Consider the following 23,721-nt stretch of genomic DNA (forward strand, 5'->3'; position numbering starts at 1 on the left):
TTAGTTGATGGTTATATTGTTGAATTAATTCATGATGTTACATAAAATTATTATGAGGGAGGAACATATGCTTGTAGGAATTGCAATAATATCAAGTTTCCTCTCTATGTGCTTAAAGTTTTGAAGTTATGCTTGTTTTGCCCTCCTATGCTAGTTGATTATTGTTCCCATAAGTTGTTTGCTCACAAAATCCCTATGCATAGGAAGTGGGTTAGACTTAAATGTGCTAGTCATATTCTTCATGATGATCTCTTTATATTTCAATTCTTATCTTTTATGTGAGCATCATTGAAATCATCATGCCTAGCTAGGGGGGTTAAACGATAGCGCTTGTTGGGAGGCAACAAAACTTTATTTTTATTCCTTGCCTTTTACTCCTGTTTAGTAATAAATAATTTATCTAGCCTCTGTTATGATTGAGTTTTTATGCTTTTAATTAGTGTTTGTTCCAAGTAGAACCTTTGGGAAGACTTGGGGAAAGTCTTGTTGATCTTGCTGTAAAAAACAGAAACTTTAGCACTCATGAGAATTGCTGCCATTTTTATTTGGAGAGTGCTATTTAGTTAATTCTTTTTGCAGATGATTAATAGATAAATTCCTCAGGTCCAGAAATTTATTTGATAATTTTATGAGTTCCAGAAGTATACGTTTGATCCAGATTACTACAGACTGTTCTGTTTTTGACAGATTCTGTTTTCCATGTGTTGTTTACTTATTTTGATGAATCTATGGCTAGTAAAATAGTTTATAAACCATAGAGAAGTTGGAATACAGTATATATTACAACAATATGAATTTAGAATGAGTTCATTACAGTACCTTGAAGTGGTGATTTATTTTCTTATACTAACGGAGCTTACGAGTTTTCTGTTAAGTTTTGTGTTGTGGAGTTTTAAAGTTTTGGGTAAAGATTCAATGGACTATGGAATAAGGAGTGTCAAGAGCCTAAGCTTGGGTATGCCCAAGGCACCCCAAGGTAATATTCAAGGACAACCAAGAGCCTAAGCTTGGGGATGCCCCGGAAGGCATCCCCTCTTTCGTCTTCGTTCATCGGTAACTTTACTTGGAGCTATATTTTTATTCACCACGTGATATGTGTTTTATTTCAATAAAAGTGGCATTGATAGCCTTTACTATGCCTATTTTAGAAGTCCACATGTTCCTGTTTGAAAACAGAAAGTTTACCGCTGTTGCAATAATTCCCTAGAAAAGTCAGAATGTGATAAAATGTTGAAACCTTTTGCATATTAAGCTCTAATAAATTTACTACAGTGGGAATTTTCTTTCATAATTTTTGGAGCTAGGGAAGTATGGATGTTGCTGCATTATTTACAGACTGTCCTGTTTAGGCAGATTGCTGTTATGTTTGCATTGTTTGCATATGTTTGCTTCTTTAATGATTCTATTTGAGGATAGGACTATTAAATATGCAGAGGCATTTAGTATGCAATGTTGAATAATAATTTTAGTGATTTGCTACAGTAGAGTATGATAAGGTTTTTGCAATGGTTTATACTAACTTATCTCACGAGTCCTTGTTGAGTTTTGTGTGGATGAAGCTTTTGAGATTTAGGGAGACCGTGATATGAGAGGAATTAAGGAGACACAAAAGCTCAAGCTTGGGGATGCCCAAGGCATCCCAAGATAATATTTCAAGAAGTCTCAAGCGTCTAAGCTTGAGGATGCCCCGGTTGGCATCCCACCTTTCTTCTTCAACAACTATCGGTTAATTTCGGTTGATCCTAAGTTTTTGCTTCTTCACATGATGTTTTCCATTCTTAGAATGCCATTTTCTTTTGCTTTGCTTGCTGTTTGAATAAAATACCAAGATCTGGAATTCTTAAATGTTAGAGAGTCTTCACATAGTTGCATAATTATTCGACTACTCATTGATCTTCACTTATATCTTTCAGATTAGTTTGTCATTTGCTCTAGTGCTTCACTTATATCCTTTTAGAGCACGGTGGTGGTTTTATTTTATAGAAATAGATGAACTCTCATTATTCACTTATATTATTTTGAGAGTCTTTAGAACAGCATGGTAGTTTGCTTTGGTTATCAATTTAGTCCTAATATGATGGGCATCCAAGAGGGATATAATAAAAACTTTCATATAGAGTGCATTGAATACTATGAGAAGTTTGATAATTGATGATTGTTTTGAGATATGGAGATGGTGATATTAGAGTCATGCTAGTTGAGTAGTTGTGAATTTGAGAAATACTTGTGTTGAAGTTTGTGATTCCCGTAGCATGCACGTTTGGTGAACCGTTATGTGATGAAGTCGGAGCATGATTTATTTATTGATTGTCTTCCTTATGAGTGGCGGTCGGGGACGAGCGATGGTCTTTTCCTACCAATCTATCCCCCTAGGAGCATGCGCGTAGTACTTTGTTTCGATAACTAATAGATTTTTGCAATAAGTATGTGAGTTATTTATGACTAATGTTGAGTCCATGGATTATACACACTCTCACCCTTCCACCATTGCTAGCCTCTCTAATACCACGCACCTTTCGCCGGTATCATAAACCCACCATATACCTTCCTCAAAACAGCCACCATACCTACCTATCATGGCATTTCCAGAGCCATTCCGAGATATATTGCCATGCAACTTTCCACTATTCCGTTTACTATGACATGCTCCATCATTGTCATATTGCTTTGCATGATAATGTAGTTGACATCGTATTTGTGGCAAAGCCACCGTTAATAATTCTTCCATACATGTCACTCATGAGTCATTGCACATCTCGGTACACCGTCGGAGGCATTCATATAGAGTCATATCTTGTTCTAAGTATCGAGTTGTAAGTAAATAAAAGTGTGATGATCATCATTATTAGAGCATTGTCCCAGTGAGGAAAGGATGATGGAGACTATGATTCCCCCATAAGTCAGGATGAGACTCCGGACGAAAAAAAGAGGCCAAAGAAGCCCAAATAAAAAAAAAGAGGCCATAAAAAAGAGAAGGCCCCAAAAAATGAGAGAAAAAGAGAGAAGGGGCAATGCTACTATCCTTTTACCACACTTGTGCTTCAAAGTAGCACCATGATCTTCATGATAGAGAGTCTCCTATGATATCACTTTCATATACTAGTGGGAATCTTTCATTATAGAACTTGGCTTGTATATTCCAATGATGGGCTTCCTCAAAATGCCCTAGGTCTTCGTGAGCAAGCAAGTTGGATGCACACCCACTAGTTTCTTTTGTTGAGCTTTCATACACTTATAGCTCTAGTGCATCCGTTGCATGGCAATCCCTACTCACTCACATTGATATCTATTGATGGGCAGCTCCATAGCCCGTTGATACGCCTAGTTGATGTGCGACTATCTTCTTCTTTTTGTCTTCTTCACATAACCCCCATCATTATATTCTATTCCACCCATAGTGCTATATCCGTGGCTCACGCTGATGTATTGCATGAAGATTGAAAATTTTTGAGAACATCAAAAGTATGAAACAATTGCTTGGCTTGTCATCGTGGTTGTGCATGATTTAAATATTTTGTGTGGTGAAGAGGGAGCATAGCCAGACTATATGATTTTGTAGGGATAACTTTCTTTGGCCATGTTATTTTGAGAAGACATGATTACTTTGTTAGTATGCTTGAAGTATTATTATTTTTATGTCAATAATAAACTTTTGTCTTGAATCTTATGGATCTGAATATTCTTGCCACAATAAAAAGAATTACTTTGAGAAATATGTTAGGTAGCATTCCACATCAAAAATTCTGTTTTTATCATTTACCTACTCGAGGACGAGCAGGAATTAAGCTTGGGGATGCTGATACATCTCCAACGTATCTATAATTTTTGATTGTTCCATGCTATTATATTATCAACTTTGGATGTTTATGGGATTTATTATACACTTTTATATCATTTTTGGGACTAACCTATTAACCCAGAGCCCAGTGCCAGTTTCTGTTTTTTCCTTGTTTTAGGGTTTCGAAGAAAAGGAAAATCAAACGGAGTCCAATTGACCTAAAACTTCACGGAACTCATTTTTGGAAAGAAAGAAGCCCAAAAGACTTGAAGTGCACGTAAGGGAAGCTTCGAGGAGGCCACGAGGTAGGGGGGCATGCCCTCCACCCTCGTGGGCCCCTCGTGGCCCCCCTGACGTACTTCTTCCGCCTATATATCTCCATATACCCTAAAAACACCGGAGATCACAATAGATCAGGAGTTCTGCCGCCAGAAGCCTCCGTAGCCACCGAAATCCAATCTAGACCCGTTTCGGCACCCTGCCGGAGGGGGGGAAACCCTCTCCGGTGGCCATCTTCATCATCCTGGTGCTCTCCATGACGAGGAGGGAGTAGTTCTCCCTCGGGGCTGAGGGTATGTACCAATAGCTATGTGTTTGATCTCTCTCTCTCTCTCGTGTTCTTGAGGTGATACGATCTTGATGTATCGCGAGCTTTGCTATTATAGTTGGATCCTATGATGTTTCCCCCCATCTACTCTCTTGTAACGAATTGAGTTTCCCCTTTGAAGTTATCTTATCGGATTGAATCTTTAAAGATTTGATAACACTTGATGTATGTCTTGCCGTGCGTATATGTGGTGACAATGGGATATCACGTGATTCACTTGATGTATGTTTTGGTGATCAACTTGCGGGTTCCACCCATGAACCTATGCATAGGGGTTGGCACACGTTTTCGTCGTGATTCTCCGGTAGAAACTTTGGGGCACTCTTTGAGGTTCTATGTGTTGGTTGAATAGATGAATCTGAGATTGTGTGATGCATATCGTATAATCATACCCACGGATACTTGAGGTGACATTGGAATATCTAGGTGACATTAGGGTTTTGGTTGATTTTTGTCTTAAGGTGTTATTCTAGTACGAACTCTAGGGCTGTTTGTGACACTTATAGGAATAGCCCAACGGATTGATTGGAAAGAATACCTTTGAGGTGGTTTCGTACCCTACCATAATCTCTTCGTTTGTTCTCCGCTATTAGTGACTTTGGAGTGACTCTTTGTTGCATGTTGAGGGATAGTTAGGTGATCCAATTATGTTATTATTGTTGAGGGAACTTACACTAGCGAAAGTATGAACCCTAGGCCTTTTTTCCTATCATTTCAATACCGTTTATGCTCACTTTTATCACTTGCTACCTTGCTGTTTTTATATTTTCAGATTAAAAATACCTTTATCTACCATCCATATACCACTGGTATCACTATCTTTTCGCCGAACTAGTGCACCTATACAATTTACCATTGTATTGGGTGCGTTGGGGACACAAGAGACTCTTTGTTATTTGGTTGCAGGGTTGCTTGAGAGAGACCATCTTCATCCTACGGCTCCTACGGATTGATAAACCTTAGGTCATCCACTTGAGGGAAATTTGCTACTGTCCTACAAACCTCTGCACTTGGAGGCCCAACAACGTCTACAATAAGAAGGTTGTGTAGTAGACATCATAGTGCTATGTCCATGGCTCACGCTCATGTATTGCGTGATGATTGGAAAAGTTTGAAAACACCAAAAGTATGAAACAATTGCTTGCTTTGTCATCGGGGTTGTGCTTGATTTAAATATTTTGTGTGTTGAAGATAGAGCATAGCTAGACTATATGATTTTGTTGGGATAGCTTTCTTTGGCCATGTTATTTTGAGAAGACATAATTGCTTAGTTACTATGCTCGAAGTATTAATATTTTTATGTCAATATTAAAGTTTTGTCTTGAATCTTATGGATCTGAATATTCTTGCCACAATAAAGAAGATTACATTGAGAAATATGTTAGGTAGCATTCCACATCAAAAATTCTGTTTTTATCATTTACCTACTCGAGGACGAGCAGGAATTAAGCTTGGGGATGCTGATACGTCTCCAACATATCTATAATTTTTGATTGTTCCATGCTATTATATTATCAACCTTGGATGTTTTATATGCATTTATATGCTATTTTATATGAGTTTTGGGACTAACCTATTAACCTAGAGCCCAGTGCCAATTTCTGTTTTTTCTTGTTTTAGAGTATCGCAGAAAAGGAAAATCAAACGGAGTCCAATTGACCTGAAACTTCACGGAACTTATTTTTTTGACCAGAAGAAGCCCATGGAGTATCGGAGATTGACCAGAGGAGTCCCGGGCTGCCCACGAGGGTGGGTGCGCGCCCCCCTGCCTTGTGGACAGCCCGAAGATCCACCGACGTACTTCTTCATCATATATATATATATCCATATACCCTAGAAACATCGGGCGGCACAATAGATCGGGAGTTCCGCCGCCAGAAGCCTCCGTAGCCACCGAAAACCAATCTAGACCCGTTCCGGCACCCTGTCGGAGGGGGGAATCCCTCTCCGGTGGCCATCTTCATCATTGCGGCGCTCTCCATGATGAGGAGGGAGTAGTTCTCCCTCGGGGCTGAGGGTATGTACCAGTAGCTATGTGTTTGATCTCTCTCTCTCTCTCTCATGTTCTTGAGGTGGTACGATCTTGATGTATCGCAAGCTTTGCTATTATAGTTGGATCTTATGATGTTTCTCCCCCTCTACTCTCTTGTAATGGATTGAGTTTTCCCTTTGAAGTTATCTTATCGGATTGAGTCTTTAAGGATTTGAGAACACTTGATGTATGTCTTGTGTGGGATACCCGTGGTGACAATGGGGTATTCTATTGATCCACTTGATGTATGTTTTGGTGATCAATTTGCGGGTTCCGCCCATGAACCTATGCATAGGTGTTGGCACACGTTTTCGTCTTGACCCTCCGGTAGAATCTTTGGGGCACTCTTTGAAGTTCTTTGTGTTGATTTGAATAGATGAATCTGAGATTGCGTGATGCATATCGTATAATCATACCCACGGATACTTGAGGTGACATTGGAGTATCTAGGTGACATTAGGGTTTTGGTTGATTTGTGTCTTAAGGTGTTATTCTAGTACGAACTCTATGATAGATTGAACAGAAAGAATAACTTCGTGTTATTTTACTACAGACTCTTGAATAGATCGATCAGAAAGGATAACTTTGAGGTGGTTTCGTACCCTACCATAATCTCTTCGTTTGTTCTCTGCTATTAGTGACTTTGGTGTGACTCTTTGTTGCATGTTGAGGGATAGTTATATGATCCAATTATGTTATTATTGTTGAGAGGACTTGCACTAGTGAAAGTATGAACAATACCGTTTGTGCTCACTTTTATCATTAGTTACCTTGCTGTTTTTATATTTTTAGATTACAAAAACCATTATCTAATATCCATATTGCACTTGTATCACCATCTCTTCGCCGAACTAGTGCACCTATACAATTTACCATTGTATTGGGTGTGTTGGGGACACAAGAGACTCTTTGTTATTTGGTTGCAGGGTTGCTTGAGAGAGACCATCTTCATCCTACGCCTCCCACGGATTGATAAACCTTAGGTCATCCACTTGAGGGAGATTTGCTACTGTCCTACAAACATCTGCACTTGGAGGCCCAACAACGTCTACAAGAAGAAGGTTGTGTAGTAGAAATCAAACTGCTTTCCAATAAGGGAGAAGGTACAGTTACCTCATCAAGTTCCACTTTCCTCCCACTCACTTCTTTCGAGAGAAACTCCTTCTCTAGAAAGGATCCGTTTTTAGCAATGAATATCTTGCCTTCGGATCTGTGATAGAAGGTGTACCCAACAGTCTCCTTTGGGTATCCTACGAAGACACATTTCTCTGATTTGGGTTCGAGCTTATCAGGTTACAGCTTTTTTACATAAGCATCGCAGCCCCAAACTTTAAGAAATGACAACTTGGGTTTCTTGCCAAACCACAGTTCATAAGGTGTCATCTCAACAGAGTCGATGGTGCCCTATTTAACGTGAATGCAGCCGTTTCTAAAGCATAACCCCAAAATGATAGCGGTAAATCAGTAAAAGACATCATAGATCGCACCATATCTAATAAAGTGCGGTTACGACGTTCGGACACACCATTATACTGTGGTGTTCCAGGTGGTGTGAGTTGCGAAACTATTCCGCATTGTTTCAAATGAAGACCAAACTCATAACTCAAAAATTCACCTCCACGCTCAGATCGTAGAAACTTAATTTTCTTGTTACAATGATTTTCCACTTCACTCTGAAATTCTTTGAACTTTTCAAATGTTTCAGACTTATGTTTCATCAAGTAGATATACCCATATCTGCTCAAATCATCTATGAATGTAAGAAAATAACGATACCCGCCACGAGCATCAACACTCATCGAACCGCATACATCATTATGTATTATTTCCAATAAGTCTGTTGCTCATTCCATTGTTCCGGAGAACGGAGTCTTAGTCATCTTGCCCATGAGGCATGGTTCGCAAGCATCAAGTGATTCATAATCAAGTGATCCCAAAAGTCCATCAGCATGGAGTTTCTTCATGCGCTTTACACCAATATGACCTAAATGGCAGTGCCACAAATAAGTTGCACTATCATTATTAAACTTATATATTTTGGCTTCAATACTATGAATATGTGTATCACTACTATCAAGATTTAGTAAAAATAGACCACTCATCAAGGGTGCATGACCATAAAAGATAGTACTCATATAAATAGAACAACCATTATTCTCTGATTTAAATGAATAACCGTCTCGCAGCAAACAAGATCCAGATATAACGTTCATGATCAACGCTGGCACCAAATAACAATTATTTAGGTCTAAAACTAATCCAGAAGGTAGATGTAGAGGTAGCGTGCCGACGGCAATCACATCGACTTTGGAACCATTTCCCACGCGCATGGTCACCTCGTCCTTAGCCAATCTTCGCTTAATCCGTAGCCCCTGTTTTGAGTTGCAAATATTAGCAACAGAACCAGTATCAAATACCCAGGCACTACTGCGAGCATTAGTAAGGTACGCATCAATAACATGTATATCAAATATACCTTTCACTTTGCCATCCTTCTTCTCCGCCAAATACTTGGGGCAGTTCCGCTTCCAGTGACCAGTCCCTTTGCAGTAGAAGCACTCAGTCTGAGGCTTAGGTCTAGACATGGGCTTCTTCACTTGAGCAACAACTTGCTTGCCGTTCTTCTTGAAGTTCCCCTTCTTCGCTTCACCCTTTTTCTTGAAACTGGTGGTCTTGTTGACCATCTACACTTGATGCTCCTTCTTGATTTCTACCTCCGCAGCCTTTAGCATTGCGAAGAGCTCGGGAATTGTCTTATCCATCCCTTGCATATTATAGTTCATCACGAAGCTCTTGTAGCTTGGTGGCAGTGATTGAAGAAATCTGTCAATGACAATATCATCAGGAAGATTAACTCCCAGCTGAGTCAAGTGGTTGTGGTACCCAGACATTCTGAGTATATGTTCACTGACAGAATTATTCTCCTCCATTTTGCAGTTGTAGAACTTATTGGAGACTTCATATTTCTCAATCTGGGCATTTTCTTGAAATATTAACTTCAACTCCTGGAAAATCTCATATGCTCCATGACGTTCAAAACATCGTTGAAGTCCCGGTTCTAAGCCGTAAAGAATGGCACACTGAACTATCGAGTAGTCATCAGCTTTGCTTTGCCAGACGTTCATAACATCTGGTGTTGCTCCTGCAGCAGGTTTGTGTAGCGACCCGACCTCAAATGTCAAGTCTCTGTGCTTCAGTGTCATCCTTGGATCGGTACTGCTGACACACATAGTACTCGAAGGATTTATAATAGAGTAGCAATCACACCCTTATTACATCGAATGTCTCAAAAGAGAACTTATTACAATAAATATGGCTTAAGGCCATCTAAAATGATAACAGCGGAAGACTTGGAAGATAAAGTGAGTCCATCAACTCCAACGACATAGCTGAGTAAATGACAAATGACCTATCGCGTCTTACTCCTCGTCTGAAAAGTCCGCAACATAATACGTTGCAACCCAAAAATGGGTCAGCACATGGAATATGCTGGCAATGTAACACGGTAGAGCAATGAATAGATAAATGCTATCACTACATGCATATATGGCTGGTGGAGGCTCTATGGTTATATGGTTTTTGCGAAAAGCCAATTTTTCCATACAACAAAGGAATATATTTTATTTAACTATCATGGTAGTTGAAACATTGAGAATGGTACCCCCATCTCAATCCCAATTAAAAGTAATTATCATCCCAACAAATTAAATTAGAGTGATGAGATACACTAGGATAATCCAAGTACTAGATACTCAAGATGTCCATAACCGGGGACACGGCTAACCATGATTAGTTTGTACACTCTGCAGAGGTTTGCGCACTTTTTCCCACAAGACTCGATCTCCTCCGTTGTATTTATCACACTACACGGTGTTTGAGAAACGGATGACCGAGACACAGTCTTTCAGAAGCATTAACTCTTTACTCTGGGTGGACAGTTACACCTACTTTCCCCTAGATCTGCTAGCCCACCACTGAAACAGGTCACACAACATACTCAACTATGCCAGAGCCCATAATGGCTTGTGTCTTCACACGGAGGTTTCTAGCATGAATAATCTTTTGATCCCTTTGAGCCTGGGTGGCGGACTGTAGGAGGATCACACGGTATATCCCTGGGATCTCCTAGGACAACACTGTTATATCCCCAGGTGCCCAAAATAAGCAATCCACCCATATGTGTATTAAAGTTGCGACCTTAAGTTGAACCATTAATTAACAATCTCACATCTATCATGGATACACTCAAACCCAATCCACATCTATGAGCATAGCATAGCAATATAAGCATAATGTAGAAGTAACTCCCAGGGTTTGATAATAAAACAGGGCAATGAGTTCTACCTCATCATCTACTTACCAATACCCACAAGTTAATCACATCCTAATCATGCAATCTTTGGGGATTGGAACTAATGCATAAAAACTGGGTATGAAAGAAGTATGATCAATGTGTTACTTGCCTTGCTGATGACCGCAAAACCTAGAGACTCGTAGTAGCACGCTTCGCACTCCAGGTGTTCTATCGCAAACAAACAATAGCATACATAACCAATCAAGCAAAGATGCACGGGTAAATCTCAAATAAGAAGATCTAACCAGAAAGTTCAACTGAAGAACTCTGGTTTGCAAAAAGAATCAAATCAAACGGAGCAACGAAACACAAACTGCGAAAGAAACAAGATCCGATAACTAATCCGGACTAAAGTAAAATTTTACAGTACCAAAATCTTGTTCTAGTTGGTTAAACGGAAAGAGGGCTTCGAGACGAAGATCTAGGCACTTGAATCGCCTGATTCCGATAAACGAGCGAAAAGATAAACTAAAACAAAAAGTGTGTCAGAAATCGCGATTGAAAATTAATCGCGAAAAACCCTAGAAAAAGAAAACTGACGAACAGGCTAACAAACGAACGTTCGCTGTCTGCGGTTAACGGGTGAAAACTGTTCGTTAAAACGAATGTACGAACGGGCGTTCGCTAAGTAACTAAACCAAAAAAACTGATCTAAAAATAAAATAACCAAGGGTTTCAAAAAAAAAACCATACAGTTTTCTAACGAAAACCGGCGGCTACCTCGCGAGGTGTGACGGCGGCGGTGGCGGGCAACTCCGACGAGGCAGCGTCCGGCGGCGCGGGTCGGCAACGAGTGGCGGCGGCGGCTCACGAATCGTGGCGCGCCACGGCTGGCGGCTAGGGTTTGGGAGGCGCGGGGCTGGGCTGGGGCGGCTCGGTGCCTCGGGCTTTAAAGGCCCGGCCGGGTCAGTGTCCCAGGCGGACACGGCCCGGTAAGGTCGGTTCTTTTTTTAATAATAATCCGACGTGTAGAAAAACGAAGAAAAGAAATACTAAACGGACTCCAAAATTCCTAAAATAAATTTTCCCTGTCCTCTAAAAATACGCCGGACAAGGTGAACATTTATTTGGGCCTCTAATGAAATTTTGAAAAACGCAATTTTTTCCTAATTCAAATAAAATAGCAATAAAACTCCAAATAAAAATACAAATTGATTTTAATATTCCCCCCAATATTTCATTTATTTTGGAGAAGTCATATTATCTCCTCTCATATATTTTGATATTGTCTCCTCTCATATATTTTGATATGGAATATTTTCGGGGAGAAGAATTAATTAAAACCAAGGTGATCCTTGTTTCCATATTTGAAAAAATTCAAATATGACAAACGGTGAAATCCCCAACTCTCTCCGAGGGTCCTTGAGTTGCTTAGAATTTTCAGGATCGCAAAACGGAAATACAATAAAATATGATATGCATGAATGACCTATGTATAACATTCAAAATTGAAAATTTGGGATGTTACAAACCTACCCCCTTAAGATGAATCTCGTCCTCGAGATTCGGGTTGGCTAGAAAATAGGTGCGGGTGATCTTTGCGTAGATCATCCTCTCGTTCCCAAGTGGCTTCATCCTCGGTATGGTGGCTCCACTGAACTTTGCAAAACTTGATAACCTTACCGCGAGTAACTCAGCTAGCAAACTCGAGAATCTTGACAGGTTTCTCCTCATATGTCAAATCACTATGCAATTGTATTACTTCCAGAGGCGCTGTATCCCTCAGAGGAATATCAGCCATCTCTGCATGACACTTCTTCAACTGAGAAACATGAAACACATCATGAACCCCCGACAGTCCTTCGGGTAATTCCAACTTGTAAGCAACCTCTCCCATGTGTTCCAAAACACGGTACGGTCCCACAAATCTCGGGGCTAACTTTCCCATAACTCCAAAACGCTTAACTCCTCGAAGTGGTGACACTCTCAGATATGCCCTGTCTCCGATTTCATAGACTACCTCCTTCCGTTTTGAGTCTGCATAACTCTTCTATCTTGACTGAGCTACCTTCAGTCTATCTCGAATCAGTTTAACCTTCTCTTCAGACTCCTTAATCAAATCTGGTGGAAACAACTGGCGGTCTCCAACTTCATCCCACATCAGCGGTGTTCTACACCTTCTTCCATGCAGGGCCTCGAAGGGTGCCATCTTCAAACTGGCCTGGTAGCTATTGTTGTACGAGAATTCTGCGTAGGGCAAATTATCATCCCAACTAGATCCATAGTCTAGTGCACAAGCTCTCAACATGTCCTCCGGAATCTGATTGACTCTCTCTGTCTGTCCATCTGTCTGCGGGTGAAAAGCTGTACTGAACTCCAACCAGGTTCCCAAAGTCTGATGCAGCTGGTGCCAAAACTTTGAAGTAAACTGTGTTCCTCTATATGATATGATGGTCCTTGGAACTCCGTGCAGACATACGATCTTGGTCATATATATCTTGGCCAACTTCGCACTTGTATAAGTGGTTTTCACTGGGATAAAGTGAGCTACTTTGGTCAAGCGATCCACTACTACCCAGATTGAATCATATCCCGATCGGGTCCTGGGAAATCTGGTGATAAAGTCCATGCCAAGCTTATCCAACTTCCATTCGGGTATCGTCATAGGCTGCAGTAATCCTGTGGGCTTCTAATGTTCTGCCTTCACTCTCTGACATACATCACATACGACTACATACTCGGCAATATCCTTCTTCATACCAGTCCACCAGAAACGCTCCTTCAAATCCAAATACATCTTGGTGTTTCCGGGGTGTATCGAGTATGGTGAGTCATGAGCTTCCTGTAATATCAACTTTCTGATCTCGGCATTATTGGGCACAAAAATACGGTCTTCGAACCACAAGGTGTCGTGCTCATCCCCACGAAAACCTTTGGCTTTCCCTTCGCTCATCTTCTCCTTTATCTCGGCAATTTCTTTGTCATCCTTCTGAGCTGCTCGAATCTTTTCCAATAATGTCGACTGAACCTCCAATGCTGCAACAAAACCTTTAGGAACTATCTCCAAACGTAGCTCCCTAAGATCTTCTACCAACTCCTTTGGCATTCCTCCACTTATGAGAGTGTTTACGTAAGTCTTCCGTCTCAAAGCGTTTGCTACGACATTGGCCTTTCCTGGATGATAGTGCAACTTCATATCATAATCCTTTATAAGCTCCAACCATCTCCTTTGCCTGAGGTTCAACTCCTTCTGAGTAAAAATGTACTTCAAACTCTTGTGATCCGTGTACACATCACATTGATTTCCAATAAGAAAATGTCTCCAGGTCTTGAGTGCATGCACTACAGCTACTAACTCTAAATCATGTGTGGCATAATTCAATTCATGCGGTTTAACTAGTCATGAAGCATACGAAACAAACCTTCCGTCTTGCGTAAGTACACCTCCAAGTCCTAAGCGAGAGGCGTCGCGATACACTTGGAAATCCTTGCGTATATCCGGCAGAATCAACACTGGGGCGGTAGTCAAACGTTTCTTGGACTCCTGGAAACTTGCTTCACATTCTTTAGTCCAATGGAACTTGCTGTCCTTCTTCAACAATGTCGTCATGGGCTTTGTAATCTTAGAAAAATTCTCAATAAATCTCCGATAGTATCCCGTGAGTCCAAGAAAACTACGGATCTCTCCAACCGAGGTGGGTGCCAACCACTCAGTGACTGATTTAACCTTGGTAGGGTCCACTGCCATACCTTCTCCTAATATAACATGTCCAAGAAATCCAACTTCCTTCAACCAAAACTCACACTTGCTGAACTTGGCATATAACTGATGTTCCCTGAGCTTCTCGAGAACTAACCGCAAATGATCCTTATGTTCCTCTTCATTCTTTGAGTATACTAAAATATCATCAATGAACACCATGACAAACTTATCCAACAACTCCATGAACACCTTGTTTATCATACTCATGAAATAGGTGGGGGCGTTAGTCAATCCAAATGACATAACCGTATACTCATATAGCCCATACCTTGTGGTGAACGCTGTTTTGGGTATATCTTTCTCCCTAATCTTTAGCTGGTGGTATCCTGATCGCAGGTCGATCTTCGAAAACACCTTTGCTCCTTGCAGCTGGTCAAACAAATCATTGATCATTGGCAGTGGGTACTTATTCTTGATCGTTACTTCATTCAATGCCCGATAATCAACAACCACTCTTAGGGACTTATCCTTTTTCTCAACCAACAGCATTGGGGCTCCCGATGGTGATGGTCCGTCGAATGTAACCTTTCTCCAATAACTCCTTAATCTGTTTCTTGATCTCCTCCAGATCATTTGCGGGCATCCGGTATGGTCTCTTTGATATTGGCCCGGTGCCTGGAAACAACTCTATCAAAAACTCTATGTCTCGATCTGGCGGCACTCGTGCAATCGATGTTTCCCCCGTACATCGATAGCCAATCCATTCCTAGTATCACTTCCAATCCTTGTGACTACAAAATTATCAGGTCTGAGGGGAAAACATGCCTTCCAATGGTCAATGGCATCTGAAAACATCCTTGACTTGCCATATACTCGGCTCCTGGCGAACTTACTAACATGGGTGTCCAAAGTACTTTAGTGGGAAACTTATACTTATCCACAAATCCCCTTGATATGTATGAATGCGATACACCAGTATCGAAAAGAACAATTGCAGTAAACGACTTAACCAAAAACTTACTGATAACTGCATCAGGCTGCTCCTCAACTTCCTCCACGTTCACGTGGTTCACTTATCCCCTATTGAAAGGGTTGGGCTTCTTCCTAGCGCTTCCGTTGCCATTGCCGTTCTTCAGTTCCGAACAACCGTTGGCGTAGTGCCTAGTATTCCCGCACTTGAAACAAGTAATGTGACTTTGATCCTTCTTGGCGGGTGTGGCTGGGTTAGAGCGGTTCTGATTACTGCTTGCTCCATTCCCATTCCCATTCCTGGGCCATTATGATTATGGGAACTTCCTCCATTGTGAGTGTGGCCTCCATGGTTATGGACATGTCCTCCCAAGTTCGGGGCGAGACGAGGCTTCTGCTGAGCTCCAGAATTGTACTTCCCCTGTCCATACTTCCTCTTGCGATTCTCAATCTGCTGCTACTTCCCTTCAATCATAAGAGCCTTGTTTACCAACTCCTGGTAGTTGTTTAATGTTGCCACCATCAACTGCATGCTCATCTCATCATTTAGCCCTTCCATAAACTTCTCCTACTTCGCGGCATCTGTGGCCACATCATCAGGGGCATAACGAGATAGCTTACTAAACTCATCTACGTACTGAGCCACAATACGATTTCCCTGGCGCAAGTTGCGAAACTCACGCTTCTTCATGCTCATAGCTCCAGTGGGTATGTGGGCTATGCGGAATGCTTGCTGAAACTGCTCCCAAGTGACATTGGCTATAGGAAAAGTGGTTGTGTAATTTTCCCACCATGCGGCTGCTGGTCCATCCAATTGGTGTGCGGCAAAACGCACCTTCTCAGCATCTGTGCAACCTGCGGTGGTCAACCCCCTTCCTATCATGCGCAGCCAATCATCAGCAACTATGGGCTCGGTGCTACTGGAAAACACCGACGGCTGTAGCCTCAGAAAACAGGCTAAGTTGTCAACTAGAGGTGGTGGCGGTGGGTTATTGTTGTTGTTGCCTTGGTTCTGAACTAACATGTGCATCAAGGTATTCTGCTGCTGGATCAACTGAGTGAGCTCTAGTGGGAAAGCAAAACCGGGGTCACGTCTCGGAGGCATCTGATGGATTTAGGGGGAAGAGTTTAGAATAGAAAGAGGTCTAGTGAGAAAGCACTACCCATATGCACATGAGACAAACACAATCATGTCATATCACTCAATCAATCAAGCAAGGGCATACAAACGGTCTAGAACTATCATTAAAAGTGCTTGGACTACTACTATATACATGGGGAAAAACTACTAGTCATGTGGTGGTCATCTAGAAATATTGCTCGGTGGGAGACTCCATGATATCCGCTCTAGCTTCATCTTCATAGTCATCATCACCATCGTCGGGGTCGGAGTCGGTTTCATCGATGATGATGTAGTTCTCCGGACAAGTGGAATCGTCGACCTCTCCTATTGGCGTGGGGTCTCCCATGAAAACTCCTAGCTTCCTTGTTAGGTCGTCATTCTTCTCCACTAGTACGATGATTTCCTTCTCATAATCGTCGCATGTAGCCTTGAGTTCCTCTTCTAGCTCGGCGATCCTGGTCATTGCCTTCTGCGGGTCCATCATGCTTGCGCATGATAACCCACAAGTATAGGGGATCGCAAAAGTTTTCGAGGATAGAGTATTCAACCCAAATTTATTGATTCGACACAAGGGGAGCCAAAGAATATTCTCAAGTATTAGCAGCTGAGTTGTCAATTCAACCACACCTGGAAACTTAATATCTGCAGAAAATTATTTAGTAGCAAAGCAATATGATACTAGTGGTAATGATAGCAAAAGGTAATGATAACAAAAGTAATGTTTTTGGTGCTTTGTAGTGATTATAGCAATAGCAACGGAAAAGTAAATAAGGGAAGAACAATATATGGAAAGCTCATAGGCAATGGATCGGTGATAGAGAATTATGCCGGATGTGGTTCATCATGTAACCGTCATAACCTAGGGTGACACAGAACTAGCTCCAATTCATCAATGTAATGTAGGCATGTATTCCGAATATAGTCATACATGCTTATGGAAAAGAACTTGCATGACATCTTTTGTCCTACCCTCCCGTGGCAGCGGGGTCCTAGCGGAAACTAAGGGATATTAAGGCCTCCTTTTAATAGAGTACCGGACCAAAGCATTAACACATAGTGAATACATGAACTCCTCAAACTACGGTCATCATCGGGAGTGGTCCCGATAATTGTCACTTCGGGGTTGCCGGATCATAACACATAGTAGGTGACTATAGACTTGCAAGATAGGTTCAAGAACTCTCATATATTGATGAAAACATAATAGGTTCAGATCTGAAATCATGGCACTCGGGCCCTAGTGACAAGCATTAAGCATAGCAAAGTCATAGCAACATCAATCTCAGAACATAGTGGATACTAGGGATCAAACCCTAACAAAACTAACTCGATTACATGATAAATCTCATCCAACCCATCACTGTCCAGCAAGCCTATGATGGAATTTCTCACGCACGGCGGTTAGCATCATGAAATTGGTGATGGAGGATGGCTGATGATGACGACGGCGACGGATTCCCCTCTCCGGAGCCCCGAACGGACTCCAGATCAGCCCTCCCGAGAGGTTTTAGGGCTTGGCAGCGGCTTCGTATCGTAAAACGGGATGAATCCTTCTCTCTGATATTTTTCTCCCCGAAAGTGAATATATAGAGTTGGAGTTGAGGTCGGAGGAGCTCTAGGGGGCCCACGAGGTAGGGGGGCATGCCTAGGGGGCAGGCGCGCCCCCAACCTAGTGGCTAGGGTGTGGGCCCCCTGGTCTTGATCTTTTGCCAGTATTTTTTATTATTTCCAAAAATACGCTCTGTGGAGTTTCAGGTCATTATGTGAACTTTTGTTTGTGCACATAAATAACACCATGGCAATTCTGCTGAAATAGCGTCAATCCAGGTTAGTTCCATTCAAATCATGCAAGTTAGAGTCCAAAACAAGGGCAAAAGTGTTTGGCAAGGTAGATACGATAGAGACGTATCAACTCCCCCAAGCTTAAACCTTTGCTTGTCCTCAAGCAATTCAGTTGACAAACTAAAAGTGATAAAGAAAAACTTTTACAAACTCTATTTGCTCTTGTTGTTGTAAATATGTAAAGCCAACATTCAAGTTTTCAGCAAAGATTATAAACTAACCATATTCACAATAACGCCTAGGTCTCATGCTTACACATATCAATGGCATAATCAACTAGCGAGCAATAATAATAAATCTCGGATGACAACACTTGCTCAAAACAATCATAATATGATATAATAGGATGGTATCTCGCTAGCCCTTTCTGAGACCGCAAAACATAAATGCAGAGCACCTTTAAAGATCAAGGACTGACTAGACATTGTAATTCATGGTAAAAGAGATCCAGTCAAGTCATACTCAATGTAAACTAATAGTAATGAATGCAAATGACAGCGGTGCTTTCCAACTGGTGATTTTTAATAGGAGGATGATGACTCAACATAAAAGTAAATAGATAGGCCCTTCGCAGAGGGAAGCAGGGATTTGTAGAGGTGCCAGAGCTCCGTTTTGAAATAGAGGTGAATAATATTTTGAGCGGTATACTTTCATTGTCAACATAAAAACCAAGAGATGGCGATATCTTCCATGGTACACACATTATAGGCGGTTCCCAAACAGAATGGTAAAGTTTATACTCCCCCTCCACCAACAAGCATCAATCCATGGCTTGCTCGAAACAACGAGTGCCTCCAACTAACAAGAGTCCCAGGGGGAGTTTTGTTTGCAATTATTTTGATTTGATTTGCATAAAGCATGGGACTGGGCATCCCAGTGACCAACCATTTTCTCATGAGTGAGGAGCGGAGTCCACTCCTCTTGAGAATAACCCGCCTAACATGGAAGATACAGACAACGCTAGTTGATACATGAGCTATTTGAGCATACAAAACAGGTTATTTATTTCAAGGTTTAGAGTTTGGCACATACAAATTTACTTGGAACGGCAGGTAGATATCGTATATAGGTAGGTATGGTGGACTCATATGGAACAACTTTGGGGTTTATGGGATTGGATGCACAAGCAGTATTCCCGCTTAGTACAAGTGAAGTCTAGCAAAAGACTAGGAAGCGACCAACTAGAGAGCGACAACAACCATGAACATGCATTAAAGTTAATGAACATTGAGTGCAAGCATGAGTAGGATATAATCCACCATGAACATAAATATTGTGAAGGCTATGTTGATTTTGTTTCGACTACATGCGTGAACATGTGCCAAGTCAAGTCACTTAAATCATTCAGAGGAGGATACCACCCTATCATACCACATCACAACCATTTTAATAGCATGTTGGCACACAAGGTAAACCATTATAAGCTCCTAACTAATTAAGCATGGAACAAGAAACTATGATCTCTAGTTGTCATTGCAAACATGTTCATTCTTAATAGGCTGAATCAAGAACGATGAACTAATCATATTTACAAAAACAAGAGAGGTCGAGTTCATACCAGCTTTTCTCATCTCAGTCAGTCCATCATATATCGTCATAATTGCCTTTCACTTGCACGACCAAACGATGTGCATAATAATAATAGTGCACGTGCATTGGACTAAGATGGAATCTGCAAGCATTCAATAAACAGGAGAAGACAAGGCAATATGGGCTCTTTTGTCAGATCAACAATAATGCATATAAGAGCCACTTCAACAATTTAATTATGGTCTTCTCCTATCGACCCCCAAAGAAAAGAAATAAAACTATTTACACAGGAAAGTTCCCAACAAGCAAAAGAAGAACAAGAAATCTTTTTAGGTTTTCTTTTTAATTACTACTACAAGCATGGAAATTAAAACTAGCTAAAAGCTACAACTATTTTTTTTGTTTTTCTTAAGGTTTATTGAGCACACAAGAAGAAAGCATAAAAAGAGAAAATAAACTATCATGGATATTACAATGAAAAAGTATGAGCACCGACATCTAGCAATGAGTGCGTGAACATGAATATAATGTCGGTGAGAAATACGTACTTCCCCAAGCTTAGGCTTTTGGCCTAAGTTGGTATGATGCCACGGATGGCCTGGCGGATATCCAAAGTTGTAGTTGGGGTCGTACTGAGATGCAGCTGTCATTGCATCGTGGGCTGCAGCTTGGAGGCGAGCTATCTCAGCTCTCCTCTTATACTCTTCCGCCTCCTCTCTGGTTATATAATATCTCCCTTTTGCCTGAAAGTCAAAGAAAGTAGAAGCAGGGAGAGTGACGTGATAGGTGCGTTGTCTGTCAAAGATTAGTCGGTACTGGAGGAACTAATCATTCCTCTCAACAAACTGATGACGAACCATAGCCTCATAATCCAAATAAGCAGGAGGCAACTCAATATCATCCTCACGTATGGTTATACCAAGAAAATTAGCTATGCGGGTTGCATAAATTCCACCAAAGAAATCTCCATTAAATCTATTAAGATGCAACCTACGTGCAACAATGGCTCCCAAATTATAAGATTTATCTCCTAACACAGCACTCCTAAGAATACTGAGGTCAGGGACACACATGTGACATGCTTCATCTTTACCGTTAATGCATCTACTTATGAAGAGAGCAAAATAATGTATAGCAGGAAAGTGAATGCTCCCTATGGTAGCTTGTGCTATATCTCTAGATCCCCCCACAGTTACACTATTAAGAAAATCTCTAAATTCAGATTTGCGAGGTTCACTAGTACTACCCCATTGTGGAAGTTTGCAAGTAGTGGTAAAGTCCTCTAAGTCCATAGTGTAAGAATTTTCATAAAGATCAAACAGACAGTTTGAGAATTATGTGAAGATGAAAATTCAAACCTCCTCACAAAGGAGCTAGTGAGATAGTGGTACTGATGGCACTTTTCTTCCTCGAAGCTCACAAGATCAGCGTTACGCAAATATGCGTTAAATTCTTCCTTAATTCCTGCTCGATCCATGAAGTGCTCTGAAGGCCATTCACAAGGCCGCACTAGAGCATCCCTTGGTGGCTCATCATCAGCATCACACATTGCAAGCATGGGTCCTTGCTTCCTGGAAGGACCACCTTGGTACATTTTCCTAAACATATTTCTTCCTCTGAAAAATTTGTGAAATTTTTAGTAACTTCAAATAAAAGTAAACCAAACTCAACCAAATTGATAGCAACTACTCCTACAAGTGCCTAGAGCCTATATCATGCATTAGAACTACTTGGAACCATATAAATTTGACATGCAAGAACAGGGTCACCTAAGCAGCAAAAATATGCAATGAATAAAGCACTAGAACAAAAACTAATTGGACCAATGGAGGAGTCACATACCAAGGATCAATCCCCCAAGCAGTTTTGCGAGAGGTGCTTTGAGCAAGGAGATCGAAAATGGCAGCAAAATGAGCTTGGACTCGGGTTTGAGCTGGATAATGGTGTTTGTGGGAGGAAAAAGGAGTGTGTGGGTGTAGGAATAAGTGGAGGAGGGCCACCGTGGGCTCACGAGGTAGGGGGCGCGCCCAGGGGGTAGGGCGCGCCCTCCACCCTCGGGGCCAGGTGGATGCCCCCCTGCTATGTTCTCAGTGCCTAATATTCTCAAATATTCCAGAAAAAATCATATTTAAATTTCAGGGCATTTGGAGAACTTTTATTTTCAGGGTATTTTTATATTGCACGGATAATTCAGATAACTGACAGAAAATACTATTTTTTATTTTATTTAATATAAATAACAGAAAGTAAAAAAAGTTATAGAGAGTTGTGCTTTCTAACTTCATCCATCTCATGATCATCAAAAGGAATCCATTAACAAGGTTGATCAAGTCTCCTTAACAAACTCATTCCGAATAACATGGAACCGGTGAATTTTCGAATAACACTAGGTTACCTCAACGAGGATATGCACATCCCCAACAATAAGAATATCATATTTCTTCTTGACAGTAGGAAGATGAAATTCAAAACCTCCAAAAATAATTGATGGAACTTTTCCAATAGAATTGATACTATGGACTTGAGGTTGTTTCCTCGGAAAGTGTACCGTATGCTCATTACCATTAACATGAAAAGTGACATTGCCTTTGTTGCAATGAATAACAGCCCCTGCAGTATTCAAAAAGGGTCTTCCAATAATAATAGACATACTATCGTCCTCGGGAATATCAAGAATAACAAAGTCCGTTAAAATAGTAAAGTTTGCAACCACAATAGGCACATCCTCACAAATACCGACAGGTATAGCAGTTGATTTATCAGCCATTTGCAAAGATATTTCAGTAGTGTCAACTTATTCAAATCAAGTCTACGATATAAAGAGAGAGGCATAACACTAACATCGGCTCCAAGATCACATAAAGCAGTTTTAACATAGTTTCTTTTAATGGAGCATGGTATAGTGGGTACTCCTGGATCTCCAAGTTTCTTTCGTATTCCACCATTAAAAGTATAATTAGCAAGCATGGTGGAAATTTCAGCTTCCGGTATCTTTATTTTATTAGTAACAATTTCTTTCATGTACTTCGCATAAGGATTCATTTTAAGCATATCAGTTAATCGCATACACAAAAAGATAGGTCTAATCATTTCAGCAAGCGCTCAAAATCCTCATCATCCTTTTTCTTGGATGGTTTGGGAGGAAAAGGCATGGGTTTTCTAAACCCATGGTTCTCTTTCTTTACCATGTTTCCTAGCAACAAAGTCTCTCATAACGTTGATTCTTTATTGTGGGTTATCAAGATCAACAACATGTTCAATTTCTATATCATTATCATTGCTAGGTTGAGCATCAACATGAACATTATCATTAACATTATCACTAGTTTCAGGTTCATTACCAGATTGTGTTTCAGCATCAGGAATAGAAATATCATTTGGATTCTCAGGTGTTTCAGTAATAGGTTCACTAGAAGCATGCAAAGTCCTATCATTCTTCTTTTTCTTCCTTTTAGAAGGACTAGGTGCATCTATATTATTTCTCTGAGAATCTTGCTCAATTCTCTTAGGGTGGCCTTCAGGATACAAAGGTTCCTGAGTCATTTTACCAGTTCTAGTAGCCACTCTAACAGCAAAATCATTATTCTTACTATTCAATTCATTGAGCAAATCATTTTGAGCTTTAAGTACTTGTTCTACTTGAGTGGTAACCATATATAAGCATGTTTACTAATAAGTTTAAGTTCACCTTTGACATTAGCCATATAATCACCCAAGTGTTCAAGCATATCAGCACTGTGTTTTAATTCTCTACCAAAATAAGCATTGAAGTCTTCTTGCTTAACCATAAATTTATCAAACTCATCTAAGCATGGGCTAGCAAACTTAGTAAATGGGATTTCA

The sequence above is a fragment of the Triticum aestivum genome, chromosome 7A, assembly GCF_018294505.1.
Source record: "Triticum aestivum cultivar Chinese Spring chromosome 7A, IWGSC CS RefSeq v2.1, whole genome shotgun sequence".
Taxonomy (NCBI): Eukaryota; Viridiplantae; Streptophyta; class Magnoliopsida; order Poales; family Poaceae; genus Triticum; species Triticum aestivum.